General features: G+C 34.9%; 1 protein-coding gene and 1 pseudogene across 14 annotated transcripts in view; one reads left to right on the top strand and one right to left on the bottom strand.

Annotated features, from left to right (window-relative positions):
* Positions 1-16,130, bottom strand: part of IKZF2 (IKAROS family zinc finger 2) — a 152,703-nt gene that overhangs the window by 70,221 nt on the left and 66,352 nt on the right. The gene's annotated exons all lie outside the window — the stretch shown is intronic.
* LOC116869250 lies at positions 3,981-4,102 on the top strand (annotated as a pseudogene).

Raw genomic sequence — 16,130 nt, 5'->3', positions numbered from 1 at the left:
TATTGACTACAAAGGGAACCAAATGGGGAAAAAAAAAATCTAACTTCTACAGATATGGGAATTTAAAGTTCATTTTCTACTGATGGTGTCATCTTAAGGCATTCATATTTTACTAGGTACTGTACAAACAAATATTTATTGGTAACTGACCTCAGAGTAATACAGAATAAAGATATATAGTATTAAACAAAATATACACCCATTCACTAAGTAGCATGCAAATGAATGCGAAGCAACCTAATAAATTAAAAAGTGCAAAGAGAAAAGGGACTAGCAGAGAAAAGGAACTGAACACAATAAATGGGTTTAAGCACTAGACTTTAATGCCTGATTTTAAGGTGGCAAAAATGTGAGTGCTCATTCACTCCACAAAAATGTCTGGGGCACAACTGTTGCACCAGGTACTCTACTAAGCAATAAAGACACAGTGACAATCAAATCAGATATAGTCTTTACTTTCATATTCTGCCCATATCTGGTGGAGACAAAGGGAGATGACAGCCTTGCAAGAGTCTATTTGTCTGAAAGGAGGAGGTAGTGTAAAGGCAAAGAATCTGGAACAAGAAAGGCCCAGAGAATTCACTAAAATTCCTACAGTTAAGGACCTGTAGCCCTACCATATAACTCTTTATCAGAAATAACTTCATTAATGTTTTATTAATTTGAATTTTTGTTCTTAGTATGTAAATAACTAACAGAGCAAAATATTTATTGTTGAAAATACACATGTAAGTATCAGCTGGCATTTTCACTAATAATTCCTAGATTGTTTCCCTCACAAATATAAACAAAAGTAGCTAATTGTTATTTTTTTACCATGAATGTAGCTTCACAATATGAGTGAACCCTGAAAAAAATAAAACAATATACACACACAAAATTTGAATGAAAATCTAAAATGCAGCCTCTTCAACCCATTATATTCACCATCATTAGATACAAGATCGCTCTGACAAGTAATAGAACATTTGGTCAAAAAATAATAGCTTGGTTAAAATTTCTATGTGCTGATAATAGTTGCAAGCTTTCACTATGCTGCCATATTATCAGTCTTAATGAAATTCACTTGTCAGTTCCATTTTGGAACAGTGAATGCTTGCACTGCATGACAAGGGTAAAATTAAAATCTCTTTTCTTTTCCTAATCAAATCAGCTAACGATGAATAATAAGAAAAAAGAAATAACCCAGAAATTTCTGTCACTAATTGGTCAAAAAAGATTAGTTTTCAGATTGCTTTCCTTTTTTTTTTTTTAATTTCCACTGGTGATCTCTTTAAATATCACTAGTCAGCTACTTCTTTTAAGCTCACTGTTGCCAGCAAGCATATTGAGTAAAATGAGCCAAAAATATGTAAGATAAAATACAATGGTAAGGAACGATGCAGTAGATAGTCAAGAATTTACTTCTACCCCAGCTGCAGGTTTTATTATCATTACCATCCATTGGGTATTGAACACATACTGTTGTGGAATATGCCAGTGAACGGTTCATTATAAAATAAAGAAGGCAAAGATACCTGTCTACATATCTTAACCTTAATTATGAACTCCTCTAAGCTTTAGTGAATTTCGACACTCTTGAAAGTAAGTCTTCTAAGAGAAGAGATCATATTTATTTATCTTTTTATTTTCATTTGCAGGCTGAAATATCAAGCCTAGTGTATTAGGCACATTAGACTTTGTCTAGTGCTCTTATTTTAAGCTTTTGCTGAAAAGTGTTAAACATGGCAATCCAATAAAAATTAAGTATAGCCTAGAAGATGAAATGAGAATTCAACTCAAATGGCACATGAACCTGATGAAGTATAGGTAATGAAACCCATCCACCTGGACCCGAATTTTTTTTTTTTTTTAAGATTTTATTCATTTATTTGACAGAGAGAGATCACAAGTAGGCAGACAGGCAGGCAGAGAGAGAGGGAGGAAGCAGTCTCCCTGCTGAGCAGAGAGCCCGATGCGGGGCTCGATCCCAGGACCCTGGGATCATGACCTGAGCTGAATGCAGAGGTTTAACCCACTGAGCCATCCAGGTGTCCCCACCTGGACCTCGAATTTATGCTCCATTCTTTAAATTCATGCTGCTTAATGTTGTTCTATACTCTCAATGTCCAATTTTTAACATTAATTCATTTAATAATACAGATATTTAACAAATATTAGAACACTACCACCTAGTGCAAATAGAGAACTCTCCTGGCTATAAGGCAACAGAAGGTTTAAAGGAATAGATATATTTTCCTCAAAAACCTTAAAATCTACTTAAGCAATATATCATAAGTCCATACACTTCATGATTTAGGGAGAAGACTGAAATAAAGGCTATTTTTCCATTCCTTGAGAAACATCATAAATAAAGACTAATAAAGAAAATTAATGTAGTTAATGTGGTTCTAGGAAATGATACACAATAAACCAACCACAACTAGAAGATGCCTACATCCTACTGCTGGTTAATAATGGACTTCAGTAAGTAAAAATAATCATTATGTATCAGTTTCCCAATGAATAAATGGCAAACTAGCTCCATATTTATCACAGAATAACCCTATAAAAGTCAAATGGAAAATATTTCCAGGGAAACACTATACAAGTATTTTCCCATAATCATAAAAACATTTAGAGTTATGACAGAGAATTATTCAACACTTGATGGGCAATTGATAGATAGCATGTTCTGTCCTTGAAGGGTGTACCTCTTAACACCATGAGAAAAGTAGCAGAAAAATCAACATATGCTTATATCTTTCCAAAATGCAAATTTCATATTAAATATATAAAGCTCAAATCAGGGAAGTGAAAACCACATTAACTTCTTAAAGAGAGATTTGTACAAACTGATAAATAATGTAAATTAAAGAAATTAAAAAACACTTGAAGAACCATCTCTAACACACAATCTGGAGGCTGAGAAAAAGTAAATTTCAATTTCACTTATTAATCCCTGGGGTTCAGAACTATGTACCCATTTGACCCAATTTCTGCAATCATATTTCCCTAGTCCCTTGAATGTATGTATTTTTATATCCTTTCAAACTTAAAAATGTAAAAATATTTTCCATTATTTTGTTACAAATGTCCAGAGCACTGATCTAAATATCAGACCAATTAACAGCAAAGCAAAATAGCAAAAAGTAAGAAAAAAAGAACTTTGATGAGACAGGACCATCTCAAACTAAAAACATGAACACAATAATAGTATTTGTTTGTCATACTTTCCCTTCCCTGATAACCCAATATAAAGGTAAATCCAAAGGAATAAAATTATCCTGGTATAAATATTATATATAAATATTTATGTCAAAGATTAAAATCCAGACTGAACATTAGTTAGAATTCACAAAAGCAAAACAAAACTCTTAAATCCAGTAGACCAAATATGCTTTCATGCTGTGTGTGTGTGTGTGCGCACACATACACAAGATTGGCACAGCATTAATGAATGCAGAAAAGTTATGGTTTAAATTTCACTTGGAATTCAGATTTTGTGTTGCACTTCAATATTTACTAAGTTTTGCTACAGTAATAGTATACTAAATTTTTTGAGGTTGTTACAATTACCAAAAAACCCCAAAGCCTTCCCCTTATATAGTCTGCCAAAATCTCACTATTAATATGGTGATACAGAAAATTATTACTATAATTATTAATCATTACAAGTATTACAAATTATTATCCTAAGTATAAGCCTAATTTACTTGTTTTTTGTTTTTTTGTTTAGTTTTGTTTTAAGAAGAGAGAGTGGTGGGGAGGGTCAGATGGGGAAAGAGAGACTTTTGTAGGCAGGCTTCCTGCCCAACATGGAGCCAAAGAGAGGGCTGATCTCAGGACCCTGAGATCATGACCTGAGCCAATATCAAGAATCAGACACTTAACCAACTGAGCCACCCACGCCTCCCCCCCACAACTTTTTTTGAACTCCAAGTACAAACTTTATTTCTATTACAAAGATACAGTGAAACACCTGTTGTTTTCTTAAAAATAACTTGTAGTGGCAGTTTCGTAGCCAATGAGGTTTATCCGAGGCGCGATTATTGCTAACTGAAAAATAACTTGTAGTGATCTGAATTATGAGTGTGGTTTTCTAGGAAACAATTCAAAAATGGCATACAAATTAACTGTTTCTCAGCCATCTACCATGCTGATACCCTATCATTAATATGACTTAGTCTCACCTAAAGTGGAATGCTTAAGTCCATCCTGACTTAATTTTGTTCAGTTACAGTCTTACTGTGTCTGCTGGCTTCATACAGCCTTCTCAATATTTCAACATATATTTCATTCCCATTCGTTAGCATTAAATATGAAATAGTAAATCCCACTGGGAAAAGTTTCCTAAGAGTCATGCCATGTATTACTGAAACAATCTATTGAAACATGCTGTATGTGTTTATATTCATTAGCAAAATGGTCATTTAAACATTTAAGCAAATCAGTAGAAATATTTACAGTTAATCAAGAAATAGGTAAAAAGGCCAACTGTGTTTGGGTTGTAGTCAGTAGAATATACATATAAATTTTTTCATATGTAAATTCAAATGTAGATGTTATTACAATATCATTAGTATAAATTTATTTTTTAAGCGACATACAATTTGCTGTGGATGTTATCTAAATACATATTTATCAACACTCATTTCAGAATTCCAGTTATAACTATTGCTTGTCAGAGGTAGTATAAAAATCTTATTTAAAAATACAACTAGTTAGGGGGTGCCCGGGTGGCTCAGTTAAGCTTCCAACTCTTAATTTCGGCTCGGGTCGCAGGATCGAACCCCACAATTCTCTCTCATTCCCTCTGCCCCACCACCCAGCCCCACATTCTCTTTCTCTCAAAAACAAACAAACAAACAAATAAATAAAAAATAACAACTAGTTATCCTCAAGGGAAACATTTCATTAATTTTTTACTAACTGATATTATATGTTGACATAATGACCATTAGCTAATTTATATTAAACACACTAAGTATATGTATTACTCATCCTTGTTTGAAAAAAATGCACATAAAACATTTTCATGTGACTTCTATCTTTGTTTAATTCAAGTACTGATATGCAACCTAAAGTATATGAAAAGAAGATTTTTGATCTTTCTTCACCTGGGATGAAAACTATCAAAGGACCCATGGGCATAAAACAATCACAAGCAAGCACCAAGAATACGCCACCACCCAGACACCGGACTTGATCAAATTTAGGTGAATGGCACACAGCAAAGAGCATCACAGTAACTCATATACAAATATTAGAACACATGGACACACTAATAACTATGGTTTTTAAACAAATAAGTTTGTAAGAAATAACGGGTTTTTTTCCAACCCTTTTCTACACATCAAATCACTTAAACTAAAATTAGACTTTTGTAAACAGGCAGGAAAAAAATGAATTAAGCCTCAAATAACCCCATTACAAACTTTAAATTTTTGCAAGGATGAAGTTGTCACATGAATTACCACATAGTTTTTCACTTACATAGGAAAACCTAGGTATAGCTGTTCCATTTGTTCCAAAACACTAAAACAGGAAAGAGTTCCTAATATATAAAGTCATTTCAAAAAAATAAATTAACAACCATAATAAAATTCCTAAATACAAGATATAAACAAGATATGAATAAGAGAAGTATTTGTATAAGTACTGGGCACTAACCAGTTATGCTACTGGACTCCAAGACAGAAAGAATTGCTTAGAGACAAAGAATGTATATCAGGCATATAATATTTATATGAAAATTACATAAGATGGCTTATAATGTAGTTATAATGACATACCATTTGTATTTTGTCCTCTATTTAATGTAAATGAGATATTGTATGTGAAGTGTTTTTTAACTCCAAAAGCCAAATGCATGTATTAACGATGGTTATGATATATTAGAATTAAACATTTGATATATCAATTGGATACTTCCTTATATTCAACACTACAGAATGGTTATTCATTTTCAGTTATTCAGGAAAATTTCTATATGTTACTTTAAATTAGAAGAAGCTCGAAAGATATCTCACTTCTATAAACTATACAATTCACTAAAAAAAAAGTATATGAACTTAGAAAATCAGGAGGCATATAACTAACATACATATCATTTCAAGAAAAATTCTGGTTATCATAGAATAAAAGATTGTACACATTGGCACAAATTTACCAAAAGGAGTGTGAAAAATCTTTATGCAGGCTGCTTAAAAATGACAGAAATTTCCATCTTACATATGTGAGAATCGCCAAATCTGGTATAAATAAGGCTTATTTTAATGACTTCCCAGTGACTTAATTCTCCATTTCAAGAATTCCAACATCAAATGAATATCAGAATGGAGGACAAATATGTATACCAATTGTCATTTGTTTATATTAGTGCCTCTTAAAATGTACTTCCAAAAAACACAAATGTTCCATATGCTAAGTTGAAGTATTCTACAGCTGAAGTAAAATAATACTGTTTTTTTCCTCACCACAGAAAATCAATGACTAGAACTTTCCAAAGTTAAAATCTTTTCAAAATTTTTTATTAAACTGCCATTAATTATGTTTTATCTATAGTGAATGCTCGCAAACAAAGTGAATGAAAATAAAAAATGAATATGTTCTGTTCTGAATACTAACTTGTGAAATATCAGTTTGATATAAAAGAATAAGCCCATCATAGTTGAGGTTAACTCTATTAAAAAATCATATATATGGCATTTATTGTTTTTGTTTTCTTTAGTTTTTCTTATTTTGAAGGGTGAGGTGAAGGAATATTTATCAGCAACAGGTTCCTTACTGATACCACCATCAGAAATTTCTTGCATATTACTAAGAGAGGAACCTCATACTGTCCCACCACAATTGGGCAGAATATGTTTGTCAGTCCAAGTAAAACTGTGTAAAATAGCAAACAGAAAAATAAAACAAAAACCAAAAAACTGTATTTTTTAATACAATGGACAAAATTTCTCATCTCCTTATTTTTTTCAGCTACTTCCATTTTCTCCAAAGTACTCACTTAATTGATGCCCATGTTCTTCTGTCCTCCATTTTAACATCCAATTTGTCCTTTCCACAGCATATCCTAAGTGAGTAACATTCTGTATATGCTTTCCTATCACCTCCCCCAATCAAAATTCACCTATCATTTCACCCATCCCTTGGAACTATGACAAAAGCTTTTAAAAACCAATTACCTAATCTGATAAACTGATGAGCGATTTCTAGCAAAAAAAAACAGATTAACATTTAAAAAACATATGTACCCCAATTCTACTTCTGATAACTTAGAACTAGAAATGTCAAAGGAACAAAAGGAATGAAAATACTTTTAAGAGGAAAAGTAAGAAGCACGAAGGCTGAACTACTATATATCCTGGCCAAATATATATACAGATGTGTGTGTGTATGCGTGTGTGTACACACACACGCATACACACACACAGACTTCTGATGTGATAAACCGGAAAGAAAGAGTCTTTTGCTCATCCAGTAATTCATAAACATTAACTTTTAAAGAAGTTGGAGACCTGCCTTAAAATAATCTGTGAGGCAAAGTAACTTGGGTATAGCTAAGAAAACACTAACTATGAACTGATAACTACTAAAGCTGGATGATGGATTCATGAAGGTTCATTAAAAATCTGCTTCTCTATATATTCACATTTCCCATACTAAAAATAAAGAGAAAAAAGGAAGAGAAGAATCAATCAGTCAATCAATTCAGTGGCAACAGTAATGAAAATGCAAGTATATTTAAGAAATTTGGAATGGCTGAAACAGAAAATAAGTGATCAAAGAGAAAAAACCATTTAACAATGCATGACAATAAGAAATAAGGGTAATTGCAAATGACATATCAGATAAAGTGCTAGTATCCAGTATCTATAGAGAACTTATCAAACTCAACACCCAAATTACAAATAATCTAATCAAGAAATGGACAGAAGACATGAACAGACATTTCTGCAAAGAAGACATCCAAATGGCCCACAGACACCTGAAAAAGGGCTCAACATTGCTTGGAATCAGGGAAATTCAAATCAAAACTGGAGTGGGATACCACCTCACACCAGTCAGAATGGCTAAAATTAACCAGTCAGGAAACGACAGATGTTGGAGAGGATGCAGAGAAAGGGGAACCCTCCTACACTGCTGGTGGGAATGCAAGCTGGTGCAGCCACTCTGGAGAACAGTATGGAGATTAAAAAGTTGAAAATAGAGCTATCCTATCACTCAGCAATTCTACTACTGGATATTTGCTGCAAAGATACAAATGTAATTATCCCAAGGGGCACCGGTACCCCAATGTTTATAGCAGCAATGTCCACAATAGTCAGACTATGGAAAGAGCCTAGATGTCCATCAATAGATGAATTGATAAAGAAGACATGGTATGTTTATATACAATAGAATACTATGCAGCCACCAACCCCCCCCCAAATCTTGCCATTTGCAACAACGTGGATGGAACGAGAGGGTTATGCTAAGCAAAAATAGGTAAATCAGAGAAAGACAATTATCATATGATCTCATTGGTATGAGGAAATAGAGCAACAAGACAGAGGATCATAGGGGAAGGGAGGGAAAAATGAAACAAGACGAAACCAGAGAGGGAGACAAACCATAAGAGACTCTCAATCTCAGGAAACAAACTGAGGGTTGCTGGAGGGGAAGGGGGTTGAGAGGTGATGGATATTGGGGAGGGTGTGTGCTATGGTGAGTGCTGTGAATTGTGTAAGACTGATGAATCACAGACCTGTAGCCCTGAAACAAATAATACATTATATGTTAATTAAAATAAACAAACAGAAATAAGGGTAAAAGGCAAATGATTAAGACTGTGTAAATAAGGAAGATGTGGTCCATATACACTCTGGAGTATTATGCCACCATCAGAAAGGATGAATACCCAACTTTTGTAGCAACATGGACGGGACTGGAAGAGATTATGCTGAGTGAAATAAGTCAAGCAGAAAGAGTCGATTATCATATGGTTTCACTCATTTGTGGAGCATAACAAATAACGTGGAGGACATGCGGAGATGGAGAGGAGAAGGGAGTTGAGGGAAATTGGAAGGGGAGGTGAACCATGAGAAACTATGGACTCTGAAAAACAACCTGAGGGTTTTGAAGGGGCGGGGGGGTGGGAGGTTGGGGGAATCAGGTGGTGGGTATCAGGAAGGGCACGGATTGCATGGAGCACTGGGTGTGGTGCAAAAACAATGAATACTGTTACGCTGAAAATAAAATAAAAAAGACTGTGTAAAATAAGTGAAAACTGAATGTTTGGAAAATACTTCAAAGAATTTTTTAAATCTAGTAAAATTTCAGAGATCTGATTAAAGATTTTTAAAGGAACAGTATTAGTTTTCAAAACAATGACAAATTTAAGACGAAGAATAAGTTAGCCCTAGCAAGAAATGTTTTGATGGCAATGAAACAAAGTATATGATACCAAACACATCATTGACTCAAAATCCTAACTAACTCTAATAGATTTGATATCTGTAACGCACATGGTGGGGGTAAAGGCCACTTACTAAGCTCTCTCCAGAGCCTATTTAATAGGAGATGGAATGTTTGGCAAAGTCCTGATCTATTCTTAAATTAGTCCAAATCATTAAACATCCCTTTTATAAAGTTTTTTTTTTTTTTAGGAATTAATCTGGAATTTTTTAGTATAAATCTATTAAAACTGATAAAAAGCCAATTCCAATTTGTCCAATTTCTACTAAGGTACATAGAATCATAAGCCTAGAAGCTAGAAAGATGAATAAAGTAGAACCATTGCCCCTGAAACTTAAGTGGAGACATAACAGGCTATGGGAGAGCACAGGAGGTAGTTCAAGAAGACTCAGATCCTACAGAGCGGGCCAGTGGTTATCCTCACCATCAACCAACTGAAACATGGCCCAACGGTACAGAATACAATCAAGATATTAGCTGGAACCAAAGGAAAAATGACCAGATATAGGAGTATGACATTATTACATTCAACTTAACTCCAATACCCACAATATCCTCAAGGCAGATGAAAGGTGACCGGCAATGATCCAAAAATGAAGCAGCAGAAAGCATTCATTCCTTTAAATATTTATTGAATTACAAAGAGCTCAGTCTAGTAGAGATAGAAAGTCAACAAATAATGAGAATATTGTGGAATGAGTACACTTTTAGATATGTGTACTTAGGGGGGTGTCAAAAGTAGTTTGAATGGGTTAAGGAAGGCTTCTCAAAACCTTCCTGACTAAACTCCATCTTGAAACATGGGTTTGTCAGCCAAACTGGGTGGAAGGACATCCAGGCAGAGGGAATAACATGTACGAATGCAGTGGAATATGAAATCATGGAGTATACATGCTTAGTGGTCAGAAACTAGTAATAGAGAAAGTAGGACTTAAGGGCAAGAAATTCAAAACCCTGGAAGCAAATGACAAACTAATGTAACTCTGTACTCAACTAGTGAGCCACCACACAGCTCCTAATTTTCTCCTTCTTTAGAACCTAGAATCTGAGTTCATTAAAGATACCTGTTAAGGTCAGTGGTCAGGCTGCAAAGTCAGGCAGATCATTAAATATATTTTAATAAGAACTAAACTAGAACTAAAATATAGACCCAATAAAGGTCTGTAAGGAACTAGTGAAACATAAGATCAAGTTAAAGGTAGTGAGGCTGACTACAAGTTACCAATAATTCGACAGAAATCTAAGATTTCTGGTAACATGTCAAATGGGAATTCACTTTTCTAGTTTTGTTCTACTCAGTAATGTTGTCTACTATATATTAAAACAATTTATCGGGACACCTGGGTGGCTCAGTCGGTTAAGCTGCTGCCTTCGGCTCAGGTCATGATCCCAGAGTCCTGGGATCGAGTCCCTCATCGGGCTCCTTGCTTGGTGGGATGCCTGCTTCTCTCTCTGCCTCTGCCTGCCACTCTTGCCTACTTGTGCTCTCTCTCTCTCTTTGACAAATAAATAAATAAAATCTTAAAAAAAATTATCATGAACTCCAGCAGCATATATAAATATATATAAGGAAGACTTGTTATATAAAAATGTTTGTGCTAATTTTAGTATATAAGGAAACAACAGGAATGATCTTTAAACTCAAGAAGTTTACAGCCATAGTAAGTAGAACATACAACTCTTGATCTCGGGGTTTTAAGTTTGACCCCCACAGTGGGTATAGAGATTGCTTAAAAATAAAATCTCAAAAATGTTTTTAAAAAGAATCTTAGAGCCAAATTAAGGGAGTAAAACAGTCACCTAAATATATGAACACATATATAAAGTAGGACATGTGTCAGATAAGGGCTTTCCTTTATTTACCAATGTACTTTTTTACTAGCTTATCCTGTGATCTTACATTCATGTGGTAAGTGATGAGATTGATAATAAAAAATACTGATAAAAGGAGAAAAGGGCCATTATGGAATCAGTGTTAATAGTGGCAGTGAGCAAATTCTTTGAACAAATCAATTCTAAAACTCAAGGTTTATAGGATTTGGTTATATATGCAGTCAGTATCCCACATCATTCAAATTACTCAAAGTCCTTAGTATATAAGATGTGAAAGAGTATTTAGACTGCCTGAACTAAATTATTATGAAGGAAGAGTTAAAAACATTCTTTTTCAGGGGTGCCTGGGTTGGTTCAGTCAGTTGAGCATCTGCCTTCAGCTCGCGGCATGATCCCAGGGTCCTGGGATTGAGTCCCATCATCAGGCTCTCTGCTTGGAGGGGAGCCTGCTTCTCCCTGTCCCTCTGTCTGCTGCTCCCTCTGCTTGTGCTCTCTCTCTGTGTCAAATAAATTAATAAAGTCTTAAAAAAATCCCTCTTCAAAGTTTGGTGAGTATGTGAATAAGAAACACCTGCTATCAACTCTACACAAATACCAAAAGGCTTGTAAATTTTATTGACAATTATTTTGGAGGAGTTTTCCAGAAAATGAAGTTATTATATCCACAGGGACATTTTTCACTAGCTTTGACGGTTCAAGTTTTCCTTTTTCATGCTGAAATACATTTGAAAAAACAATTTCAAAGGAGAGATTTTTGCTTTGCTTTACAGGGTTATTAGCAATTCATTTAAGTCCCCAAAAAGCATTTTATATTTACTTTCTTTAATGTGTCTGCTTATATGATGGTAATTTTATACCTTTAATATAAGATATTAAATTTCCTAACCTTCAGTTAAAATGAACCATATGGGTGAAAACTATCAAAAGCTACAGCATAGAACTCTACGACCTAGCAATTGCACTACTGGGTATTTACCCCAAAGATATAAATGTAGTGATCTGAAGGGGCATGTGCACCCCAATGTTTATAGAAGCAATGTCCACAATAGCCAAACTATGGAAAGAACCTAGATGTCCATCAACAGATGAATAGATAAAGATGTGGGGTACACACACAGGAATATTACTCAATCATCAAAAAAATGAAATCTTGCCATTTGCAATGACGTGGATGGAACTAGAAGGTATTATGCTGAGTGAAACAAGTCTATCAGAGAAAGACAATTATCATAGGATCTCACTCATCTGTGGAATGTAAGAAACAAAACAGAGGATCAGAGGGGAAGAGAGGAAAAAATAAAACAAGATGAAATCAGAGGGGGAGACAAACCACAAGAGACTCTTAATCATAGAAAACAAACTGAGGGTCAATTGAGGGGAGAAGGATGGGGGGATGGGATAACTGGGCGATGGGCACTGAGGAGGGCACATGACATAATGAGCACTAGGTGCTCTATAAGAAGGATGAATCACTGACTCCTACCTCTGAATACAACAATACATTTTGTTAATTAACTGAATTTACAAACCAAAACTAAAGCATAGACAGCAAGAAGTATTAAAGTTAAAGAAAGAAAACACTCCACTTTTATAATGTTTGAAGTTCAAGTAACCTGCATAAGCTCTCATGTAAAGAACAGATTCTAAAGTAAGTCAGGCCTTGGTTCAAATACCCAGAACAACACTTGTCATTTACCAATTACTCAAGTACCTCTGTCTAAGCCATAGTAAAGTGAGCACATGCTCATCCTGATTTCGAATTCCAAAGCTGTCATTTACCAGTTGCATATCACAGGGCAAGTTAGTTGGCCTCAGTTTCCCTTTCCCAGACTGCTTCCCTGATTAAAAAAAAAAAAAAAATAACAACAGCTACTTCTCAGAGATACTTTAAGGATTAAATGGTATAAAATACATGAAATCATCTCATATAAGGCCTAGCACATAGAGGCACTCAATAAATATTAGTTCCATTCCTTGCTCCTCTCCAAAGAATTCTCCTAAACCACAGTTTGCGCACACAATATTAGTTTAATTCCTATAGTCATTATTAGAAAAGTGCTTGGTAATTCTTTTTATTATAGCTTGGGACAAAGAAATGAGTATCTGGAATCTTTTGGATTACTTGTAGATAATATAAATAAAGTATACAGAAAGTATTTTTGAAATAATCATAAAATGATAAAATACATGAATAAAAAATAACCTATGTCACTTTGAAACAAGAATATACTCCAGAAGGGAAAAATCATGGTTTTCCCCTAACCTTAATGTTCTGTGACGGCAGGTATCACATCTACCTTCATCATCTGAGGTCTTCCCAACACCAAAGACAGTATTAGATATGCAGTAGGTAGTCCATTATTATTTTCTCATACATATAAATGAATGAATGAATGAATGTGCAAAGGACATAATTCATTTTCCTGTCAAATATTAAGGGATTTCAATCTCAGGAAATTCTCTTTGTTACTCATTTGAAAACCTTTGCAGCCTATATCATTTATTTTTAATTGATTAAAATGTATTAATTTGAGGAGCACCTGGGTGGCTCAGAGGGTTAAATCTCTGCCTTTGGCTCAGGTCGTGATTTCCGGGTCCTGGGATGAAGCCCAGCATCAGCCTTTCTGCTCAGTGAGGGGCCTGCTTTCCTCCCCTCTCTCTGCCTGCCTGCTTGTGATCTCTTTCTCTCTCTCTGTGTGTGTCAAATAAATAAATAAAATCTTTAAAAATAAAAAAATAAAGTAAAATGTATTAATAAAAGATGACACACAATGTTAACACTGGTTTCAGGTATACAACTAATGATTTGACAAGTTTATACATTATGCTATGTTTACCATCAGTACAGCTACCATCTGTCCCATTACATCCCTATTACAATATCATTGATCATATTTCTTATGCTTTGCTTTTTTTTTTTTTAAAAGACTTTATTTACTTATTTGACAGAGATCACAAGTAGGCAGAGAGGCAGGCAGAGAGAGAGAATGGGGAAGCAGACTCCCTGCCGAGCAGAAGCCCGATGTGGGGCTCAATCCCAGGACCCTGGGATCATGACCTGAGCCAAAGCCAGAGGCTTAACCCACTGAGCCACCCAGGCGCCCAATATGCTTTGCTTTTTACTTCTATGACTTAGTCATTCAATAACTGCAGTCGATATAATTTAAGAAACAACAAAACAGATTCCCTCAACCGTCTCTTCTTCTTCTTTTTTTTTTATTAAAGATTTTATTTATTTATTTGACAGAGAGAGAGAGAAATCACAGGTAGGCAGAAAGGCAGGCAGAGAGAGAGAATGGGGAAGCAGACTCCCTGCCGAGCAGAAGCCCGATGTGGGGCTCAATCCCAGGACCCTGAGATCATGACCTGAGCCGAGGGCAGAGGCTTAACCCACTGAGCCACTCAGGCGTCCCTCAACTGTCTCTTTAAGTATTTTCTAAGTTGCTACAAAGTGTCAAGCTCTTGTTGGGATGTGCATAACTTAAAAGCCTTTCATACATGAAAAATATTATCATGACTTCTCTAATTTGAAAAACAGCGATAACAGTAAACTTTGTTGGAGTCATATTTTGCAAACTTTGCAGCACTTTCCTGTTTCTCCATCGCACTGATAAAATGCTCTTTGTTCATGCAATATTCCTTTTCACTGGATGTCCTTTTTTGCCCTCATTTTCCTGCTTTCATCATCCCAGCTGGACCCCCAATGTTATTTCCTCAAAGGATATCCATTTCTGACCAATTTCAGCAAAATTAATGTTTTCTATCAGAGCAGTGAACCCCAATTCTAAGGGGAGTGACATGATTTCACTGTCTCTTCTGTTAAACTGTGCACTGGGACCTGAGAACCATCTTATTCATCTCTTCATTCCAAGAATTTAACACAGAGGCTGGCACATAGAAATATTCAGAAAATCTTTACTGAAAAAATTGAATCCTTTCCCAAGTTACTTTTCTACCTTGTTATAAAAACACTTAGAAACAGATATAAAAGAAATTTTCAGTAAGCATTTTTTTAAATAAGATGAGATCTTTCTTTTATTAAAAGGTGCTAAAGAGCAACAAAATATTTCCCAGATTATGTATGTTTCAAACAGAAAGGCTTTTGGACACTTGCTTATTTTATCAGCAAAATTCACCACAAAGGTAAGTGATATCATGACATATTACAAATTGAACGGTATGTATAACAACATATTAACATCATATTAACATATTTAAATGTGAAATCATTTAAAGGAGGCTTTGTTTTTTAAAAAATTCTGGTTTAGGTCTTTATACACTGTATTCTGATTCCAGAAACTATTTCTAAAGCTTATTTACAAAAGCCAGTAAAACTGGAGTTTATTCAGCAGGCCATAAGAGTCAGAGTGCTGGTTTCACTGTGGTGTAATAAAAGAATGAGAGAGTAGCTATCTACTCAGCAAAGGTGTTGCAGCATTAATGATAGGGAAACTGACCTGAGAAAAACATCTGAAACCCACAACATAATCTGTAGAATGAAGGAGGTGACACTGACAGTCAATACAATGCACTCTATTTACAAATTACCTTATTCTGATGTATAACCTCTTTATGTTTTGCCATGTATACAGAAGCGCAGGTCTGCATTCTCAGTTATCCTTAAGGAGGTTACATCCTCGTTAATGATAGGTGTCAAGATCTCCCAAAGAGATGGACTTTACCCACTGGAAAATGTTGAGACTTTCCGGGATCACTCTGGCCAAGTTCTTAAACTTGAGAAGGTGGTGATTAAAAGTTAGCAAGTGGCTCTGTTGTGGTGAGATGTGGAGTAAAGAATAATTGCCAACCCCAACCAGAGGCAGCACCGAACACTAACTTTACTAACCTTACTGAAC

This window comes from Lontra canadensis, unplaced genomic scaffold (genome assembly GCF_010015895.1).
Source record: "Lontra canadensis isolate GAN:19392208 unplaced genomic scaffold, GSC_riverotter_1.0 scaffold18, whole genome shotgun sequence".
NCBI classification, from domain to species: Eukaryota; Metazoa; Chordata; class Mammalia; order Carnivora; family Mustelidae; genus Lontra; species Lontra canadensis.
Note: the sequence above shows the minus strand (reverse complement) of the source record. Positions and strands in the feature narration are given on the sequence as shown.